General features: G+C 43.2%; 2 pseudogenes; both read left to right on the forward strand.

Annotated features, from left to right (window-relative positions):
• Positions 1-19,944: 19,944 nt before the first annotated feature.
• On the forward strand, positions 19,945-20,530 carry LOC119326579 (annotated as a pseudogene).
• A 920-nt stretch (positions 20,531-21,450) lies between these two features.
• On the forward strand, positions 21,451-22,247 carry LOC119326578 (annotated as a pseudogene).
• The last annotated feature ends 461 nt before the right edge of the window (positions 22,248-22,708 follow it).

Genomic DNA, 22,708 nt, shown 5'->3' on the forward strand with positions numbered 1-22,708 from the left:
TCGTAAAAGCTTCATTCAAACTACTTTTCGCGGATGAAATCCTCTCAACCACCATACCCATTAAGGCACGATGTGTCTCTGAGATGGTCGCTCGCTCCAGAAGGCCCATTAGTGTGTCCGGCTGTGTGCCGAACAATCCCGGACTCCTCTTGAAGCTCTCTTTGGGAGCCGGATATTCCAGACTCTAGGCAGCCGAAATGTCAACTTCTGGCCTTGGGGGATCAGAAATCCTCCATGACGACACCTCGGGGTCGTCCGCCCCATGTGACGGGGAGGCAGGGGGAGGTGTTTCGCTCTCCATCATCTCCGGAGGAAGATCCCCTGAGGACAAACTCTATGGAGAAGGGCTACGAGCCGACTGCAACAAATATGTTTCGGTTACTATCCTCAGAGACAAAACGAGATATATTTACCAAAGTACTCTTTTACTTACGGCTCGGTGGAGGGCTGGCCCCCTTGCGGGCGCCACGCGGTAAGGATGCCCCTCGGGGCAGGGCCCCTTGGCGAGGGTTTCTTCCCTCGTTTGGAAGCCTCTGTTTCCAAATCTTCAGAGGCGGCCCTTTTCTTACCTTGAGGAGAGGGGTTTTTAGATTCCCCTCACCGATTATACTCCTTTGCGGAGGAACTTACTCCCCCGATTTGGATGTGTAGAATATGAGGCCCACCTGTGGCTTCTCTATTCTTCCCCTCGTCTTCTCCTGATGGCACCTGATACGGCACGCGCTCAAGCATCCTGGTCAACAAAGGATCTGACGAGCCTTCGGGAAGAGGGGCCGGACACCTATCCTCTCCGCCTTCCTTAGCCAGTCCTGGCAGAGAGCAATTTTCCAGAATGATGTTATAATAAACATAAAGGATGGTGTGTTCAGTAGCAGAAGTATTTACCTGGGTATCCAGACGGTTGCAGTTGAGACCTGCGTCCTCGGTGGTGTCCGGACACTTTATTCGTGATCCGAAGAATGACCACTACATCTCTTTGAGCGTCATGACAAAGAATTGTTGAACGGTTCACGGTCCTTCTGGGTTGAACTCCCACATACGAAGAGGACGACGTTGGCAGGGCATGACCCAACGAACCAGCATCACTTGCATTATCTTGACAAGACTGACATCCCTCTTGAGGAGGTCTCGGATGCGGCTTTGCAATGTCAGCACGTCGTTAATCGGCCCCCAGTACAGCCCCTTGTTGACCTGTGACGCCAGTTGCGGCGGAGGGCCCGAGCGGAGCGCTGGAGCAACCACCTGCTTTGTACCTCGGGGAGCTGCGATGTAAAACCACTCCCGCTGCCATAAATCAGAAGTTTCTGTGAAAGAACCCTTTGGCCATGGGCGTCGGTGAAGGAAATATGCCCTAGAGGCAATAATAAAGTTATTATTTATTTCCTCATATCATGATAAATGTTTATTATTCATCCTAGAATTGTATTAACCGGAAACATGATACATGTGTGAATACATAGACAAACATATAGTCACTAGTATGCCTCTACTTGACTAGCTCATTAATCAAAGATGGTTATGTTTCCTAACCATAGACATGTGTTGTCATTTGATTAATGGGATCACATCATTAGAAGAATGATGTGATTGACATGACCCATTCCGTTAGCCTAGCACTTGATCGTTTAGTATATTGCTATTGCTTTCTTCATGACTTATACATGTTCCTGTAACTATGAGATTATACAACTCCCGTTTATCGGAGGAACACTTTGGGTGCTACCAAACATCACAACGTAACTGGGTGATTATAAAGGAGTACTACAGGTGTCTCCAAAGGTACATGTTGGGTTGGCGTATTTCGAGATTAGGTTTTGTCACTCCGATTGCCGGAGAGGTATCTCTGGGCCCTCTCGGTAATGCACATCACTATAAGCCTTGCAAGCAATCTAGCTAATGAGTTAGTTATGGAATGATGCATTACGTAACGAGTAAAGAGACTTGCCGGTAACGATATTGAACTAGGTATTAGATACCGACGATCGAATCTCGGGCAAGTAACATGCCGATGACAAAGGGAACAACGTATGTTGTTATGCGGTTTGACCGATAAAGATCTTCGTAGAATATGTATGAGCCAATATGAGCATCCAGGTTCCGCTATTGATTATTGACCAAGAATAGTTCTAGGTCATGTCTACATAGTTCTCGAACCCGTAGGGTCCGCACGCTTAAGGTTTCAATGACAGTTATATTATGAGTTTATGAGTTTTGATGTACCGAAGGAGTTCGGAGTCCCGGATGAGATCAGGGACATGACGAGGAGTCTCAAAATGGTCGAGACATAAAGATCGATATATTGGACGACTATATTCGGAGTTCGGAAAGGTTCCGAGTGATTCGGGTATTTTTCGGAGTACCGGAGAGTTACGGGAATTCGCCATACGGGAATAGAGGAGAGAGGCCAAAAGGAAGGACGCCTGCGCCCCCCCCCCCTCTGGTCCGAATTGGACAAGGGGCACATCCCCCCTTTCCTTCTTCCTCTCCCCTCTTTCCCCTTCTCCTACTCCAACAAGGGAGGTGGAATCCTACTAGGACTAGGGAGTCCTAGTAGGACTCCACACTTGGCGCGCCCCCTCCTAGGGCCGGCCACCTCCCCCCTTGCTCCTTTATATACGGGGGCAGGGGGGCACCCCATGACACACAAGTTGATCTACGTGATCGTTCCTTAGCCGTGTGCGGTGCCCACCTCCACCATATTCCACCTCGGTCATATCGTCGTGGAGTTTAGGCGAAGCCCTGCACCGGTAGAACATCATCATCGTCATCACGCCATCGTGCTGACGGAACTCATCCCCGACACTTTGCTGGATCGGAGTCTGGGGATCGTCATCGAGCTGAACGTGTGCTGAACTCGGAGGTGCCGTACGTTCGGTACGTGGATCGGTCGGATCGTGAAGACGTACGACTACATCAACCGCGTTGTCATAACACTTCCGCTTACGGTCTACGAGGGTACGTGGACATTACTCTCCCCTATCGTTGCTATGCATCACCATGATCTTGCGTGTGCGTAGGAATTTTTTTGAAATTACTGCGTTTCCCAACAGTGGTATCAGAGCCTGGTTTTATGCGTAGATGTCATATGCACGAGTAGAACACAAGTGAGTTATGGGCGATACAAGTCATACTGCTTACCAGCATGTCATACTTTGGCTCAGCGGTATTGTGAGATGAAGCGGCCCGGACCGACATTACGCGTACGCTTACGCGAGACTGGTTTCACCGTTACGAGCATTCGTGCTTAAAGGTGACTGGCGGGTGTCTGTCTCTCCCACTTTAGCTGAATCGAGCGTGGGTACGCCCGGTCCTTGCGAAGGTTAAAACAACATTAACTTGACGAACTATCGTTGTGGTTTTGATGCGTAGGTAAGAACGGTTCTTGCTAAGCCCCTAGCAGCAACGTAAAATTTGCAACAACAAAGTAGTGGATGTCTAACTTGTTTTTGCAGGGCATGTTGCGATGTGATATGGTCAAGACGTGATGCTATATTTTATTGTATGAGATGATCATGTTTTGTAACCGAAGTTATCGGCAACTGGCAGGAGCCATATGGTTGTCGCTTTATTGTATGAAATGCAAACGCCATGTAATTGCTTTACTTTATCACTAAGCGGTAGCGATAGTCGTAGAAGCAATAAGATGGTGTAACGACAACGATGCTACGATGGAGATCAAGGTGTCAAGCCGGTGGCGATGGTGATCACGACGGTGCTTCGAAGATGGAGATCACAAGCACAAGATGATGATGGCCATATCATATCACTTATATTTGATTGCATGTGATGTTTATCCTTTATGCATCTGATCTTGTTTTGATTGACGGTAGCATTTTAAGATGATCTCTCACCAAATTATCAAGAAGTGTTCTCCCTGAGTATGCACCGTTGCGAAAGTTCTTCGTGCTGAGACACCACGTGATGATCGCGTGTGATAGGCTCTATGTTCAAATACAACGGGTGCAAAACAGTTGCACACGCGGAATACTCAGGTTAAACTTGACGAGCCTAGCATATAACAGATATGGCCTCGGAACATGGAGACCGAAAGGTCGAGCATGAATCATATAGTAGATATGATCAACATATTGATGTTCACCGTTGAAACTACTCCATCTCACATGACGATCGGACATGGTGTAGTTGATATGGATCACGTAATCACTTAGAATATTAGAGGGATGTCTATCTAAGTGGGAGTTCTTAAGTAATATGATTAATTGAACTTAAATTTATCATGAACTTAGTCCTGGTAGTATTTTGCAAATTATGTTGTAGATCAATAGCTTGCATTGTTGCTTTCATATGTTTATTTTGATGCGTTCCTAGAGAAAATTATGTTGAAAGATGTTAGTAGCAATGATGCGGATTGGATCCGTGATCTGAGGTTTATCCACATTGCTGCACAGAAGAATTATGTCCTTAATGCACCGCTAGGTGACAGACCTATTGCAGGAGCAGATGCAGACGTTATGAACGTTTGGCTAGCTCAATATGATGACTACTTGATAGTTTAGTGCACCATGCTTAACGGCTTAGAATCGGGACTTCAAAGACATTTTGAACATCATGGACCATATGAGATGTTCCAGGAGTTGAAGTTAATATTTCAAGCAAATACCCGAGTTGAGAGATATGAAGTCTCCAACAAGTTCTATGGCTAAAAGATGGAGGAGAATCGCTCAACTAGTGAGCATGTGCTCAGATTGTCTGGGTACTACAATCGCTTGAATCAAGTGGGAGTTAATCTTCAAGATAAGATAGTGATTGACAGAATTCTCTAGTCACCATCACTAAGTTACTAGAAATTCTTGATGAACTATAGTATGCAAGGGATGACTAAAATGATTCCCGAGCTCTTCGTGATGTTGAAATCGACGAAGGTAGAAATCAAGAAAGAGCATCAAGTGTTGATGATTGACAAGATCACTAGTTTCAAGAAAAGGGCAAAGGGAAAGAAAGGGAACTTCAAGTAGAATGACAAGCAAGTTGTCACTCCCGCGAAGAAGCCCAAAGCTGGACCAAAGCCTGAAACTGAGTGCTTACACTGCAAAGGAAATGGTCACTGGAAGCGGAAATGCCCTGAATATTTGGTGGATAAGAAGGATGGCAAAGTGAACAAGGGTATATTTGATATACAGGTTATTGATGTGTACTTTACTAGTGTTTATAGTAACCCCTGAGTATTTGATACTTGTTCGGTTGCTAAGATTAGTAACTCGAAACAGGAGTTACAGAATAAATAGAAACTAGTTGAGGGTGAAGTGACGATGTGTGTTGGAAGTGTTTCCAAGATTGATATGATCATCATCGCACACTCCCTATACTTTCGGGATTAGTGTTAAACCTAAATAAATGTTATTTGGCATTTGCGTTGAACATGAATATGATTTGATCATGTTTATTGCGATACGGTTATTCATTTAAAGTTAGAGAATAATTGTTATTCTGTTTACATGAATAATACCTTCGATGGTCATACACCCAATGAACATAGTTTGTTGGATCTCGATCGTAGTGATACACATATTCATAATATTGATGCCAAAAGATGCAAAGTTAATAATGATAGTGCAACTTAATTGTGGCACTGCCGTTTGGGTCATATCGGTGTAAAGCGCATGAAGAAACTCCATAAAGATGGATTTTTGGAATCACTTGGTTATGAATTATTTGATGCTTGCGAACCGTGCCTTTTGGGCAAGATGACTAAAACTCCGTTCTCCAGAACAATGGAACGAGCTACTGACTTATTGGAAATAATACATACCGATGTATGCGATCCGATGAGTGTTAAGGCTCGTGGCAAGTATCGTTATTTTCTAACCTTCACAAGATGATTTGAGCAGATATGGGTATATCTTCTTGATGAAACATAAGTCTGAAATAGTTGAAAAGTTCAAAGAATTTCAGATTGAAGTGGAAAAATCATCGTAAAAAGAAAATAAAGTTTCTATGATCTGATTGCGGAGATGAATATTTGAGTTACGAGTTTGGTCTTCAATTAAAACAATGTGGAATAGTTTCACAGCTCACACCACCTGGAACACCACAATGTTATGGTGTGTCCGAACGTCGTAACCGCACTTTATTGGATATGGTGCGATCTATGATGTCTCTTACTGATTTACCATTATCATTTTGGGGTTATGCATTAGAGACAGCTGCATTCACGTTAGAAGGGCACCATCTAAATCTATTGAGATGACACCATATGAACTATGGTTTAGCAGTAAACCTAAGCTGTCGTTTCTTAAAGTTTGGAGTTGCGATGCTTATATGAAAAAGGTTTTCAACCTAATAAGCTTGAACCCAAATCGGAGAAGTGCATCTTCATAGAATACCCAAAGGAAACTGTTGGGTACACCTTCTATCACAGATCCGAAGGCAAGATATTTGTTGCTAAAAATGGATCCTTTCTAGAGAAGGAGTTTGTCTCGAAAAGAAGTGAGTGGGAGGAAAGTAGAACTTGATGAGGTAATTGTACCTTCTCCCTTATTGGAAAGTAGTTCATCACAGAAATCAGTTCCAGTGATTCCTACACCAATTAGTGAGGAAGTTAATGATGATGATCATGAAACTTCAGATCAAGTTGCTACCAAACCTCGTAGGTTTTCCAGAGTAAGATCCGTACCAGAGTAGTATGGTAATCATGTTCTGGAAGTCATGTTACTAGATCATGATGAACCTACGAACTATGAGGAAGCGATGATGATCCCAGATTCCACGAAATGGCTTAAGGCCATAAAATATGAGATATGATCCATGTATGAGAACAAAGTATGGACTTTGATTGATTTGCTCGATGATCAGCAAGCCATGTTAAATAAATGGATCTTCAAGAGGAAGACGGACACTGATAGTAGTGTTACTATCTACTAAGCTCGACTTGTTGTGAAATGTTTTCAACAAGTTCAAGGTGTTGAATACGATGAGATTTTCTCACTCGTATCGAAGCTTAAGTCTGTCTGAATCATGTTAGCAATTGCCACATTTTATGAAATCTGGCAAATGGATGTCAAAACTGCATTCCTTAATGGATTTATTAAAGAAGAGTTGTATATGATGCAACCAGAAAGTTTTTGTCAATCCTAAAGATGCTAACAAAGTGTGCAAGCTCCAGCAATCCATCAATGGACTGGTGCAAGCATCTCGGAGTTGGAATATACGCTTTGATGAGTTGATCAAAGCATATGGTTTTATACAGACTTGTGGTGAAGCCTGTATTTACAAGAAAGTGAGTGGGAGCTCTGTAGCATTTCTAATATTATATGTGGATGACATATTGTTGATTGGAAATGATATAGAAATTCTGGATAGCATGAAAGGATACTTGAATAAGAGTTTTTCAAACCAAGACCTCGTTGAGGCTGCTTACACATTGAGCATCAAGATCTATATAGATAGATCAAGACGCTTGATAAGATTTTTCAATGAGTACATACCTTGATAATTTTTTTTTGAAATAGTTCAAAATGGAACAGTCAAAGAAGGAGTTCTTGCCTGTGTTACAAGGTGTGAAGTTGAGTAAGACTCAAGACCCGACCATTGCAGAAAATAGAAAGAGAATGAGAAGTCATTCCCTATGCCTCAATCATAGGTTCTATAAAGTATGCTATGCTGTGAACCAGACCTATTATATACCTTGCTCTGTGTTTGGCAAAGGAATGCAATTTTGATCTAATAGTAGATCACTGGACATGGGTCAAGAATATCCTTAGTGAGGACTAAGGAGATGTTTCTCGATTATGGAGGTGATAAAAGAGTTCGTTGTAAAAGTTACATCGGTGCAAACTTTTACACTGATCCAGATGACTCTAAGTCTCAATCTGGATACATATTGAAAGTGGGAGCAATTAGTTAGAGTAGCTCCATGCAGAGCATTGAAGACATAGAATATTTGCAAAATACATATGGCTCTGAATGTGACAGACCCGTTGACTAAGCTTCTCTCATGAGTAAAACATGATCACACCTTAGTACTCTTTGGGTGTTAATCACATAAGCGATGTGAACTAGATTATTGACTCTAGTAAACCCTTTGGGTGTTGGTCACATGACGATGTGAACTATGGGTGTTAATCATATACAGATATGAATATTGATGTTAAATCACATGGCGATGTGAACTAGATTATTGACTCTAGTGCAAGTGGGAGACTGAAGGAAATATGCCCTAGAGGCAATAATAAAGTTATTATTTATTTCCTCATATCATGATAAATGTTTATTATTCATGCTAGAATTGTATTAACCGGAAACATGATACATGTGTGAATACATAGACAAACATATAGTCACTAGTATGCCTCTACTTGACTAGCTCATTAATCAAAGATGGTTATGTTTCCTAACCATAGACATGTGTTGTCATTTGATTAATGGGATCAAATCATTAGAAGAATGATGTGATTGACATGACCCATTCCGTTAGCCTAGCACTTGATCGTTTAGTATATTGCTATTGCTTTCTTCATGACTTATACATGTTCCTGTAACTATGAGATTATGCAACTCCCGTTTACCGGAGGAACACTTTGGGTGCTACCAAACATCACAACGTAACTGGGTGATTATAAAGGAGTACTACAGGTGTCTCCAAAGGTACATGTTGGGTTGGCGTATTACGAGATTAGGTTTTGTCACTCCGATTGTCGGAGAGGTATCTCTAGGCCCTCTCGGTAATGCACATCACTATAAGCCTTGCAAGCAATGTAGCTAATGAGTTAGTTATGGAATGATGCATTACGTAACGAGTAAAGAGACTTGCCGGTAACAAGATTGAACTAGGTATTAGATACCGACGATCGAATCTTGGGCAAGTAACATGCCGATGACAAAGGGAACAACGTATGTTGTTATGCGGTTTGAACGATAAAGATCTTCGTAGAGTATGTAGGAGCCAATATGAGCATCCAGGTTCCGCTATTGGTTATTGACCAAGAATAGTTCTAGGTCATGTCTACATAGTTCTTGAACCCGTAGGGTCCGCACGCTTAAGGTTTCAATGACAGTTATATTATGAATTTATGAGTTTTGATGTACCGAAGGAGTTCGCAGTCCCGGATGAGATCAGGGACATGACGAGGAGTCTCGAAATGGTCAAGACGTAAAGATCGATATATTGGACGACTATATTCAGAGTTCGGAAAGGTTCCGAGTGATTCGGGTATTTTTCGGAGTACCGGAGAGTTACGGGAATTCGCCGGGGAGTATATGGGCCTTATTGGGCCATACGGGAATAGAGGAGAGAGGCCAAAAGGAAGGAGGCCTACGCCCCCCCCTCTGGTCAGAATTGGACAAGGGGCGCAGCCCCCCTTTCCTTCTTCCTCTCCCCCTCTTTCCCCTTCTCCTACTCCAACAAGGGAGGTGGAATCCTACTAGGACTAGGGAGTCCTAGTAGGACTCCACACTTGGCGCGCCCCCTCCTAAGGCCGGCCACCTCCCCCCTTGCTCCTTTATATACGGGGGCAGGGGGCACCCCATGACACACAAATTGATCTACGTGATCGTTCCTTAGCCGTGTGCGGTGCCCCCCTCCACCATATTCCACCTCGGTCATATCGTCGCGGAGTTTAGGCGAAGCCCTCCGCCGGTAGGACATCATCATCGTCACCACGCCGTCGTGCTGACGGAACTCATCCCCGACACTTTGCTGGATCGGAGTCCGGGGGTCGTCATCGGGCTGAACGTGTGCTGAACTCGGAGGTGCCGTACGTTCGGTACTTGGATCGATCGAATCGTGAAGACGTACGACTACATCAACCGCGTTGTCATAACGCTTCCGCTTACGGTCTACGAGGGTACGTGGACATTACTCTCCCCTCTCGTTGCTATGCATCACCATGATCTTGCGTGTGCGTAGGAATTTTTTTGAAATTACTACGTTCCCCAACAGTCGGTGCGTTTGCTTATTATAGCACCTCCGCACTCCCCGTGACGTCCGTCAATCACCCTCGGCCTCACATTGAAGGTCTTGAGCCATAGGCCGAAGTGGGGGGTGATGCAGAGGAAGGCTTCACACACAACGATAAACGGCGAGATGTGAAGGACGGAATCTGGAGCTAGATCATGGAAATCTAGTCCGTAGTAGAACATGAGCCCTCTCATGAAGGGATCAACGCTAAAACCTAGCCCTCGGAGAAAGTGGGAAATAAAAACGACACTCTCGTTGGGTTCGGGAGTGGGGGCGACCTGCCCTTGAGCAGGTAGCCTATGCGGAATCTCGGCGGTGAGATACCTGGCCTCCTTAAGTTTCTTGACGTCCTCCTCTGTGACGGAGGAGGCCATCCACCGGCCTTGAAGGTTGGATCCAGACATGGTTGAAGGTCTGAAACGCTTAGCTTAAGCCTTGGGTGTTGGAACTCGAGGTTTGGGAGGGGAAGGATCAAGCGTGGGAAGAAAAGGACAGGCCTTGGCCCCCTTTATAAAGTGGACGAATATCAAGCGTCCCCCACGTGACCGTTTGGGACTTGCCTAAAATCGAGTAGTCATATTAAACAAACACGGTTGGGTTACCCGCACCTGTATTGATGAGAATCCCGTGATAAGGGGGACATGATCTCTGCTTCGACAAGACATGCCAATAGAACCGCCTCGCATCACGTGTAGTGGCTGGTTATGAAAAACGGTTCGAATAAAGATCGGGTCGTGGTGTGACGTCACGCTATGAAAAGCCGTCAGCAGATTAGATTTTTGGAATATTGTGCTCTCTACGGTGGTATGTGGAATTTGTTTTGCAGAGTCGGACACGATCCTTGTGTTCAAAATCTTCTATGGAGTATTCAGAGAAGGAACCCGCCTTCCAATGCCGAAGACAATCTGCACGCCGGACTCATCGTCATTGAAGCCTGGTTCAGGGGCTACTGAGGGAGTCCTGGACTAAGGGGTCCTCAGACAGCCAGACTATATACTTTGGCCGGACTGTTGGACTATGAAGATACAAGATTGAAGACTTCATCCCGTGTCCGGGTGGGACTCTCCTTTGCATGGAAGGCAAGCTTGGCAATTTGGACATGTAGATCTCCTTCTCTGTAACCGACTCTGTGTAACCCTAGCCCCCTCCGGTGTCTATATAAACTAGAGGGTTTAGTCCGTAGGACAAGAACAACAATCATAATCATAGGCTAGCTTCTAGCGTTTAGCCTCTATGATCTCGTGGTAGATCAACTCTTGTAATACTCATATCGTCGAGATCAATCAAGAAGGAAGTAGGGTATTACCTCCATCGAGAGGGCCCGAACCTGGGTAAAACATCGTGTCCCCTGCCTCATGTTACCATTATCCTTAGACGCACAGTTCGGGAACCCCTACCCGAGATCCGCCGGTTTTGACACCGACAAGGGGCTCTATATAGCTGTTTTGCCTTCTTTCTTGGACTCTCAGGTGAGCGCTTAGGGCAAGCCACAATTACCAAGGCATGATTGAATTCGCCAAAGAGAAGGGAATAGATGATATTACTAGAAAAAGTTGCATACCCCGCCCCCCCTTTTTGGCATGATTTAAAGATTTTGACCTAATTTATGAGAAAAGAACTTCGTTTTGCATTAACCCGAAAGAATCTTCTTATAATTGAGTGTTCAGTAAAGGGGGTTGTTACACCAAATCCCTCTGGTGAAGCTCTATCCAACTACTTTTTAATAGCGGATTGGGTATTGGTCGATCAAAAGCTGTGATACGCAAAATCCTCAGCAGAATGAAATGCGGACTACAGTTAAGTTAGTTGAAAAAGAGAGTAAGGAATGGGACCGTCAATAGGAACTCTTGAATTGAGGGTTTTCACACTACCTATAGAGAGATTGAACCAACACGGTGCCCATGGTAACTCCTCCACCCATACTTTTTGCTTTCGTGGGGCTTTGCTGCGGTTTGGATCTTATCAGGTGGCAACCACCTCCGGTTCTAGACTCTGGCACTTCCCCTGGTTGTGGCACTTTCACTGCCGCCTACTCCTACTATTGGGTCGGTTGTGGTTGGTGTTTTTATTCAAAAGTGGAGAATAGATTGTTCATTGCAAAGAAAATCAAAAATCTACATACAAGGGTCAAGATGTAAGCTCAAGTTAAGTGGACGGGTCCAAAGATCAGGGAAAAGGGTAGACCGAGACATGGTTGCAAGGGCTATATATCTATATAGTTACAAATGAATGAAAACGCCATGCTTAAAGCCAAAAGAATAAGCTCTTGATATGGATCTCTTTCATCTTGTAAATAAAGTAGGGGCGTCCCTAACTATAGCTTCCTACCATAAGTCAGACATTCAGCTAATACTGAAGAAATCTTCTTCTGGGGACACCTCTCTAAAATAAGAATGATGGCGTTTTTTTATCTTATTAGTTTTCTGATCGAGAAATGTGAGAATGTAGTTATTTTTATGAAACCAGATATTCAACATGCTTTCCTTGACCAGATCTATTTACGAGAGTAGTATTTCAAACTGACCCCAGGTCTGATCTAGAAATGGTAAATCCTATTTGATCTTCGAGGTTAAGTACTTCTGCGAGACTATCAGCATCTTATCTGGTTGATAGCACTCAAACCACTGACTATACGTTTTATATGGGAGCCCTAACTCCACCATGCAATTCAACAAGCCGAGGACGGAGAAGTCAACTGGTCTCACATTTTCTTCTTTTCTTTTTAAAGAACCTGCCCCGAAGGAAAGCATATTATAGGGGAAGAGCTAGCTTCATTCGAGCTGGATGGGCTAAAAGCTTTCGTTGAGACAAAGCAGGCAAAAAAAAGTCCGAGAACAGGATAACTGACGTTTGGAACCAAGAGATCTCATAGTTCTTCAAGTGAGAAGCTGAGAAGGGATGACACCCATTTGACCTAGAAGACCGATGATCAAGTGTCAAATTCTAAGCCAAGAGATGGCAATGGGACTATAGGAGCACGATACTAAACCATCATACCATACCGGTGACTTCACCAACCAAAACTAACTCAAATAAGTTCAGTGTGGAAAAGAAGACGGTCATGATAGATTTGTGAATGAGGAAGGCAAAGAAAGCCTAAACTATCCAAGTAAGATAGCGAAAGAGAAAGCTGTCTTTAAAGCCTATTTTGACCAAGCAAGCAAGCTGGAGCACCTTTCACGCTAGCTTCCCATCGCTCGAAGTACACTTCTGGTGCACTTCTCACTGCTCAACCACTTTATCTTTAATCTAACCGCCTTCTAAATGTTCCACCGGAAAGCCAGTAGAGTATGCCTTGGTTTAAGAGAGGAGCTCAGGTCCATCTTGTGCTCACAATACATCTTATTTAGCGGGACCTCTGGGCTCTTTAGAGAAAGGCAAAGTTGCTACTTGTTAACCATGGATGCCTGTTATATTTACTTATAGAGTGAAGAACAAGTCCACTTTCCATATCCCTTTCGTCCGGATGATCGGTTGCCTCATTCTTCTTCGAAAATAAGTGCATTTGGCCATTGTGTTTTTCCAACTTTTGTAATAGATCTGGGCATGCATGGTTTTCAATAGATAACCCTAGGCCTTCTTTGTTTCCCCACGGACATTCACTTCTCATCAGGCTCGGGATTAGCGAAACATGGATCCGACGCCCATCTCTTTTTCCACTTTGCAAGGCTGAGAGACTTTACCAATTGAGAAAAAAAAAGCATGAGCAGGATGAGCAGAGGCAAAATCGAGTAAAACGGCTTATTTGCACCTTTCTTTGGTAGGCAACGAATCTCACAGAATGTGGGAATCTTTTACAGATATGAATTCTCGCTTTAACGCTTCGATAACATACTTATCATCAGGTATCTTCGGGAGCGGGGCTCGCCCTCAACAGATATTGTCTTTGCTTTCTTCAGAGGCCCATTTTCCTGGGCATCAGTGAGTGGAATACTTAACGGTGATTACATTCTTATGTAGATTCCATTGCTCGAATGGGACTTGTTTGTTGGCACCGACCTCGATAAGAAGCAAGGGAGTGGTGCCGAAGCGAACAGAGCTGTAGAGCCGTTTGTTTACCAATCCGCCAACTTAAGCTAGGAAAAGTGTAAGCGACTGTGCATCTTCATGTAAATAAAGGTAAATAATCTCAGAAATAGACAAGAAACCAGGAATTTTCTATTCCATTTCTTAGCCAGGGCAAGCCGTACCGACCTATGACTAGAGAAGATGTTGTGTTGTTCGTATCACTTGCTAGAGATAGAGAAGCTAAAACAGGAACTGCCCGGGAGGGTTCAAAGAATGAGGTCTTCACCTTTGAGCTGGATCTCATCTCATTCTAGCACATACTACGAGCGATTGACTTAAAGAATACAACAAATGGTTGTGGGGTTATCTTTGTACCCTGTGACTACAACCACAAGGTCTGAATCAAGCGAAACGGCTGAGGCGCAAGCCCTTTTCTCGCCAATACTCTGTGTACCCAAAGTCAGCAACTTTTTTGGCACGCTAGCTAGAAAGTTCATTGCTTCAATGACATGAATCCAATCAAATGGACAAATCCTATCCTGGAAAATATGGGCAATCATGTGGAAACTCAATAGTCTTACGCGGAAAGCACTCAACCGGCCTTCCTCTTCTGAATTATATGAATGACAGAAATTAGTCCTCACTTGTATTAACTTCATGAGTGAAGAGATAGACAAGGTGGTGAAAAGCATGAACCAAATACTGCTCCAGGTCCAGATGGCTTCTCTGTTAGCTTTTTTGAGCTTTTTGGCCCCAGTTGAGAGATATAATAATATAAATGCTTCAGGACCTGTATCATGGCAGGTTGAACATGTCCATACTAAACTATGGTGTCATTTCTCTACTGCCAAAGATTAAGGATGCTAATAGTATCCTAAAGTATAGACCCATATGTGTTCTAAATGTTATGTTTAAAGCTATTACCAAAGCTCTGACACTTAGATTTACTCCTCTGGCTCGACAAGTAATTAATCAGCTCTCTTCAGATTGGATTTATTCCTGGGAGGTACATTTTGGATGGATGTGTAATTCTTCATGAAGTTTTGCATGAGTTGAAAACCTCTCACTCTGAAGGAATTTTGCTTTAGTTGGACTCTGAAAAAGCTTATGACAGAGTTCAGTGGCCTTTCTTGGCAGAGGTAATGCATAGGAAAAACTTCCCTGATAGGTGGATAGATTGGATTAGACAAGCAATGGAAGGAGGCAAAGTGTGTGTGAATATGAATGGAGATTGGCGAGAATATTTCTCTACTTTCAGAGGTTTGAGGCAAGGAGATCCTCTTTCTCCTTCGTTTTTCACCTAGTAGGTGATGCACTATCTGCAATTCTGGATAGAGCTAAGGAAGCAGGTGTGATTAGAGGTTTGGTACCACATTTGATACCAGGGGGGATTAGTCATTTGCAATATGCTTCTGATACTTTGCTTTTTTTGCATAGTGACATGGAGTCTATTACTGGATTCTAATTCCTTCTATACTGTTTAGAGGAAATGTCTGGCATGAAAGTCAATTACTTGAAGAGTGATATTTTCACAGTAGGGTTGAGTGTAGAGGAGGAGCAGAGGGTAGCTGATATAACTATGAGATAGGAAATTTCCAATTAAATATAATATCTGAGATTACCAATCAGCAAAGACAAGATCTCTTCTAATGATTTTTTTCACTAAAAGGTAGAAAAGAAGTTGGACTCTTGGCAATGCAAACATTTCTCTTATGGAGGAAGAGATATATTGATCAATGCATGTTTATCAAATGTCCCTATGTACCTTCTGGGTTGCTAAATTGCCTGTCAAAATATAGAAAAAAGTTGATACAGTAAGAAATCACTTCTACTAGGAGTAAGAAGAAGAAATTTCACATGGACAGATGGGAACACCTATGCAGCCCTAAAGATTATGGTGGTGTGGGCTTCACTGATATGAGAGTCAGAAACATTTGTTTACTGTCAAAGTGGCTGGAGGAGGTCAATTAACTACTGGAGCTTACACTGCAGATACTACTTATTAAAGGGCACACATTTCAAGACACCTTCAAGCTACTGAAATTGTAAAGCAATGATGCTATACTGGGTTATGATTGTCTATATCCTCACAGCCCAATCAATTTAGATTGGAAGGCCAGAACAATGATATTTGTCACGATGGGCAAGAAACCATTATTCTTTCTAACAGCAGCAATACTACTTCTCCAACATTGTTAGACCATGATAAGTTTCAGAAGGAAATGGATAAAGGAGCTATGGGATACCTCTTTATCCCTTATCTTGTGACTCTGCTGATACCGATGATGAAAATACTTTGGAGGAACTTAACTTGGTATGGTGAGCCTAGCAGGTGGCGGGAGTCTAGTACGATTGCTTGCATTTCTCTGGAATTGAACTAGCCTTTGGGAAAGGTAGACATGAAGGTACCATGATTTCTCACTTTATAGAAGCGTTAGAGCTCGGCTGGCACAGTGATGGAAAGCTGCGCAATCAAAACAACTTGAAACCGCCCATGCACGTTTTGCTTTTCCTGATATCGTCCCTTCGGGTAGTTGGATATGAGCACATTCAAATTGGAATTCTTCTTCTCCCAGATCCAATAGAAGTTTTGAGGTAAGAGGTACCGTGAGCACATTTCTTTGTTCGATACCCAGTTTTTCATCTCGCAAGCAAGAAAATCGAAGAATAGCTCAGTATTATTACGTCTCCCTCCGATAATGAGCGGTAGTGAGCTCTGCCCTAGAGAATGAAGACTCCAAGCAGCATCTCAGTCTCGATATTTGCCTTTTCGGGGGACGACTTGTGATAAGCAAGTCAGTCATGTCCTAAAGAAGTAGTGGGAGTGCATGGTTATAAAGGAAGGTGCAAGTGTATTACAGAGAGAAGAAGCTTTAGAGAAAGTTCTACCTCGCAGGTGAAACCATAGATTGGAAGGTGTGGGTCACTCACCCGTGTAAACAAAGCAAAATCATAGAGCATAGCTCGTTTGTAATGCCCCTATCCGAACTGACCACAGGATTTAGGTCGTCCCGACCAGTAACAAAGGAGAAATTCCCCTACTTGTTAGGAGTTCCATTAGTTCGCAGTTGAGTGCAGCCGGATGGTTCTCTCTGTGTATTCCTGAAAAAGTGATTGGAGGTTCGTTGCTCACCTTAAGTCATTATCAAGAGAAACTCATAGAGAAAGGGATCCGCAAAACCCCTCGCCATTACCGTATGAGCAGGTTTTAAAGCCTGCAAGTTAAGTTGTTGGCCGCTCTTAGCGATTAAGTGCCAACATGAGACCTATTTGTTACCTTTGAACCGAGAAGGTCCCTCAACCATAGCATGATACGAACCAGTGGCTTCCCTACCGAAACCGAAGAAATCCTCTAAGCGGGTTCCTTGTCTTTACTTAATATGGAACCGAGACCTTGACTTCTTATCAGAGTGAAGAGGGGAACCTCATGACCCAGGATACAAGCACTATTATCTTCTTATAAGGGAAGTGAGGTGATTGTAAGAAAACGGAGGAGGAATAGTTTCTCATGCCGAGATCAAAAACTCAAGCGCCATCCGTTTCCTATTTGATTTCGGAACAACGGAATATCATCACCCGTGGTTAACTTGAGCATGAATAGAGTTCGGTCTCCTTATGAATTCAAGTTGGTAAAGAAGTGGACTTCGGAGCTTTCGCTACAACCCCTCCAAGGCGGGCAACTGTCTCATTTGACACTAGCACTTAAATAAAGAAAGGTAGGAAGGGCTCCCTCCCTCTAATGAAATGGGCTTCTTTAAATTATGCAATACGTTCACCAGTCTCGGATCTTTAGAAAAAGGAACCAATCCTATTTCGGCAGTCTTTAGAGGCTATCGCTCATTTACCGCATATCTCTATCCCACAGTTGGCTAATAAAATCGCCTTGGAAATGTGTCAAGTCCTTTCAGTCAGAGTTCAACTCTTTAGCGAAAGTGGAAAATCTACGGTCTTCCATCCGCGGAGGTAGCCATGGACTCCATAGTACATGTTGGTAGCTAGCGTACAGGCTTGATGTGAGGGGGGGTTTTGTTACCTATTCTATTCCCTTGCTTGGATAAAAACACCCATCTTTCCATATGAAAGACATGCAACTAGAGCAACTTGATATTACGTATGTAGACCTGGCCTCCCTCAATAATAGTTGGCTCACCCGATTGATGATTTTCAAAGATCTACGCCAAGCGCCTCGAAGCATGGATCCACTTTTTACTACTTTAGAAAGTGAGAAGCCTTTGGCTTGATTTCTTCTGTGGCTTCTTTATGTTTACCCACGCCACGGCTGTTCAATAAAAGGATTGGTAGTTAGTTGCCTCACCCTATTGGTTGTTGGTTTTCTTTCTCCTCTGCATTCGTGAAAAGCTAGTATGCTCGCGGAAATCGTCTAAAGGAAACTACTCGCTAACTCGCTAACAAGATGGACTTCTTCCTCTGGCTCTGCCAGGCTATGCTGCTCGCCTAAATCGGTATCAATAGCTTCTATCATACTTCGACCTCTCATTGGAATGATAAGTTGGCTAGACGAACTAATAAGTTTCTCTTCTTGTCACCTTCTTTAAGCCTTTCCTTCTGCTTCCATCGAGAAATATATATAGATAAGCTTGGGGAAGCGATTAAGGTGTTTCCACTCTTAGGTTGTTCAATATGTGAAGACCGTGTCAATCACTACACCAATGATACGAAAAGCAAGCATTCTTCTCCAGCTGATGTATCGATGCCTCACTACTACTTAATTAGTGAAAGATACGTTGGGATGTTTTCAATTCTCCATCAAGAGGCGGGCAACTATCTCTTTTCACACTAGACTTCGGATCGCCTTCCTACTGGTTTTGTTCTCGGTCTCCCCAACTAGGGGAAACCTCAAAGCAAACAACAGAGCAACACCTATCTTTTTTCTTTAAGCACTGAACATCCGGATCCCCTTCCGACTTGCTTTTCTGGGCACTGGTCTTTCTAACAACTGGAACTCGTCTCCCTTTTCCTGATTCGCATCTTCTTCGGCTTTTGCTACGGTCTTTCCTTTAGTCAGTCCTTCCTTCAACATTTTTGCCTACGGATCTCTCTCTTCAAAACATATATATCTTTCGGCGCCAGTCTTTCCTGCCTTACCTTGATCCCGCTTTCACGCGGCGAATCAGTATGAGGTTTCAGTGATCACTTTACGGTATTCTTTAAGCTTTCTTGGTCACCGGACAGAGTGAGAACTGCTCAGCTTGCTTTCTATCCCTAGCACACACTTAGTAGATAGTAGGCACAGGTCCGCTAAGAGCTCATCGAACTTGACTTGTAGAGTGAGACATGTGCTCAATATGGTTCATTTCAGTGCTCTTTCTCTCGGTATCGTTCACCACATGCCTGTGATCAATCTCTCTCAAGCTAGGTTTGGTATCAGTATCAGTGAAGTCCGTCATTGAATTGAAGTGGTAGAGTGGTAAGTGGGCGTATGGTCTATGTATTTCCTATCAGTGGCATTAGTTCCTTTTCATTCTCTAGATAGATGGGCAGAACAAGCTTCTCTTTATATTCTATTCTAGAAAGGATCAATTAGATTCTCATCTCCTATTTGTTTGAGCCATTCATTATAGTGGTGGTGCCGGGAAGGCATCTTAGCACTCTAGTCCTTTTGTGTAAGGAATTGTAGCATGGGCATGCAATCTCTTCGATTGATTCCCCTCCAGGAATTACTTGAATTAATTAGCCGGCCCATGGAGTGAAATATCTAACTTAACCTATAAATAACTAGTATCTCAAAAACCAAATAAAAGGCTTTCTTTTAAGCTTGTTAATGGAATTCCACAGGAGTCAAGCGCTAGCAAAGAAGAATTGGAAATCAGTCGCTTCCCTTCTGGACTCAAGTCAGCAGAAGAGTGAACTTCATATTAATAGGTAAATTCTACATCAAGCGTAAAGGAAGTACACTTTTTTGGATTCGGCGCTTAATAACTCATACTTGACGTTGGTTTCGGTTCGATCAACTATCCTTTTTGAAGCGGATAGTTCACAGTGCTCATTCTCAAAAAAGCGGAAAAGCCATGATGTTTCCACTCCATTTTCATTACGAAGATGTATTACGTCAGGATTTGTTGCTCAAACTGAATCATGACAATGTTATGGAAGTTCCTGGATTGTTTGAAATAATATTAGTACCAAAAGCTTCCTCTGATTTCAGAATCCAATTTGGAAAATTGTCTATGGAGATTTTGTGCGGTCACAGATTCATACAGACACAAAGGGGCCCCTATTTTCAAGCAGGAAAGTCGTTTCGATCCAATCCATTCTTGGGGTCCGAAAAAGACACTGGATATGTTAGTGACTTTGCACGACAAAGCGTTCTCCAAGGGCATGGATTGTACCATTTTTTGGTCAGAATCTTTACAGTAATGGCTATGTTGGATTCTCCTGTTGAAATACGGGAAAACTCCATCAAATTATTTAATATTTATGGAAACAGAGTTTTGCGAATTCTCCCCAGAACTGGAAGATCATTTTGAGATCTTCGAGCATATTTGAGGGTTCAATGTGACTATTGTCACTTCGGCCAATACAAAAGATGAGACTTTACTATTGTGGAGCGGCTTTTTGCTAAAAGATGAGGAGGAAACTAAGTAAGATGCTGGAGAAGCAACGAAATATACGAGATCACAAACGTAGATTGCTCGCGGCTAAATATGAATTGAGACAAAAGCTTTCGAATTTTGTAACCCGATCTTCAGTCTGATATGCAGGACAAACATCGTTATAAGTTGTCCAAGTTGCCAAGAAAGAGTTCAATGGCACGAGTAAGAAACCATTTTCATGGGTCGCCCTTGTTCCGTAGTTGAGTTCTTTCACATTTCTCGTATCGTTTTTCATGGATTAGCATCTCGAGGTTCTTTGATGGGCATAAAGAAATCATCTTGGTAGCAACCACCAAACCAATAGAACAAAGGTTAGCTCTGCAGCTAGTCCACAAACAAGGGTTGTAGGTCCATTACTGTCCGGCTCCCGACCGAAACTAACGGAGCCATCCCAACTCTCGGATCGGAGATGCTAACGAGACATGAATCAAAGTGGTGGACCTCTCTACCGCACCTCTCTCCCCAGACATAGACTACGTAAAGGGTAGTACTCTTGGAAAGAGAGAAGATCACCACGTGAACAAAATCCAAAGTAACGAATGTCACTCCCGAGGGATCGACCACTATCATACATGAAATTTTGCATAGAATGATTGTTCATGTTCACGCCGGAGTGCTGAGGTTGTTCCCACCATTGAAGTCAGAGTCTGGGTGTGTTTTTCTTACTAATACGGAGAGGGTTCCGAATGATAAAGACCAATCAAAAACTTCTTCGTTTCGTTGGTAGAACCCACGCCAACTCTTTTCTCTAAATAATAGAGAGATCTTTTGATAGTCTCACTTCTATCAATGCAATGAAAGAACTATCCCTTCCTATTTGTTTGTCCTAATGAGAGAAAAAGAGCCTCCTTCTTTACCACTTTAGGGGATGGGGTGAATGGGGGTTTACATACAACCGAGCCAAAGTGGTTTATGATTGAATCTCAGAGGCATTCTTATCATTTTGTAGATCCAAGTCCATGGCCTATTTCGGGTTCACTCGGAGCTTTGGCAACCATCGTAGGAGGTGTGATGTACATGCACTCATTTCAAGGGGGTGCAACACTTCTGAGTTTGGGCCTAATATTTATCCTTTATACCATGTTCGTATGGTGGCAGGATGTTCTACGTGAATCCACGTTGGAAGGGCATCATACAAAAGCTGTACAATTAGGACCTCGATATGGTTTTATTCTCTTCATAGTCTCGGAGGTTATGTTCCTTTTTGCTTTTTTGGGGCTTCTTCTCATTCTTCTTTGGCACCTACGGTAGAGATCGGAGGTATTTGGCCCCCAAAAGGGATTGGGGTTTTAGATCCTTGGGAAATCCCTCTTCTTAATACCCCTATTCTTCCTTCATCCGGAGCTGTCGTAACTTGGGCTCATCATGCTATACTCGCGGGGAAGGAAAAACGAGCAGTTTACGCTTTAGTAGCAACTGTTTCATTGGCTCTATTATCCACTAGCTTTCAAGGAATGGAATATTACCAAGCACCCTCCACTATTTCGGATAGTATTTATGGTTCTACCTTTTTCTTAGCAACTGGCTTTCATGGTTTTCATGTGATTATAGGTACTCTTTTCTTGATCGTATGTGGTATTCGCCAATATCTTGGTCATCTGACCAAGAAGCATCACGTTGGCTTTGAAGCAGCTACATGGTACTGGCATTTTGTAGACGTGGTTCTGTTATTCCCATTTGTCTCTATCTATTGGTGGGGAGGTATATGAAAGAAGGGAACGAATAAGTGGATTGAGGAATAAAAGCTAGAAGACAAAGAGAACTTCTCCGGGTACTCAAGATATTATGTTTGGAGAGGTGTTGATTGTAGATTCCAGCCGAGCCAGACCCAGGAAGAATACAAAGTCCAATTTCCTCAACCGCACACATGGATAAGACGTGAGACAATTTCTAAGGGATAGAAGTCTTCATCGGGCCAAGCCGGCATAACAGTTAGTAGTTCGCATTACTTTCTCTTCCGAGGCGCGCATATTCGAGTTCAGTATGGATGCACTGAGCGCTTAAGACCACTCGCTGGAGATATGGTCAATCATACTCCAGAGTGGGGACAGCATAACAATAACGTTCTCTCTTTAGATTCGATATGTATTGATCGAGACGTGCCTCACTCTAGTGAGGATTTGAGCTCCCCGATAGACGTAGGGCCCGCTCGGTATGCTTTCATTGTTTA

This window comes from Triticum dicoccoides, chromosome 6B, assembly GCF_002162155.2.
Source record: "Triticum dicoccoides isolate Atlit2015 ecotype Zavitan chromosome 6B, WEW_v2.0, whole genome shotgun sequence".
Classification (NCBI taxonomy): domain Eukaryota; kingdom Viridiplantae; phylum Streptophyta; class Magnoliopsida; order Poales; family Poaceae; genus Triticum; species Triticum dicoccoides.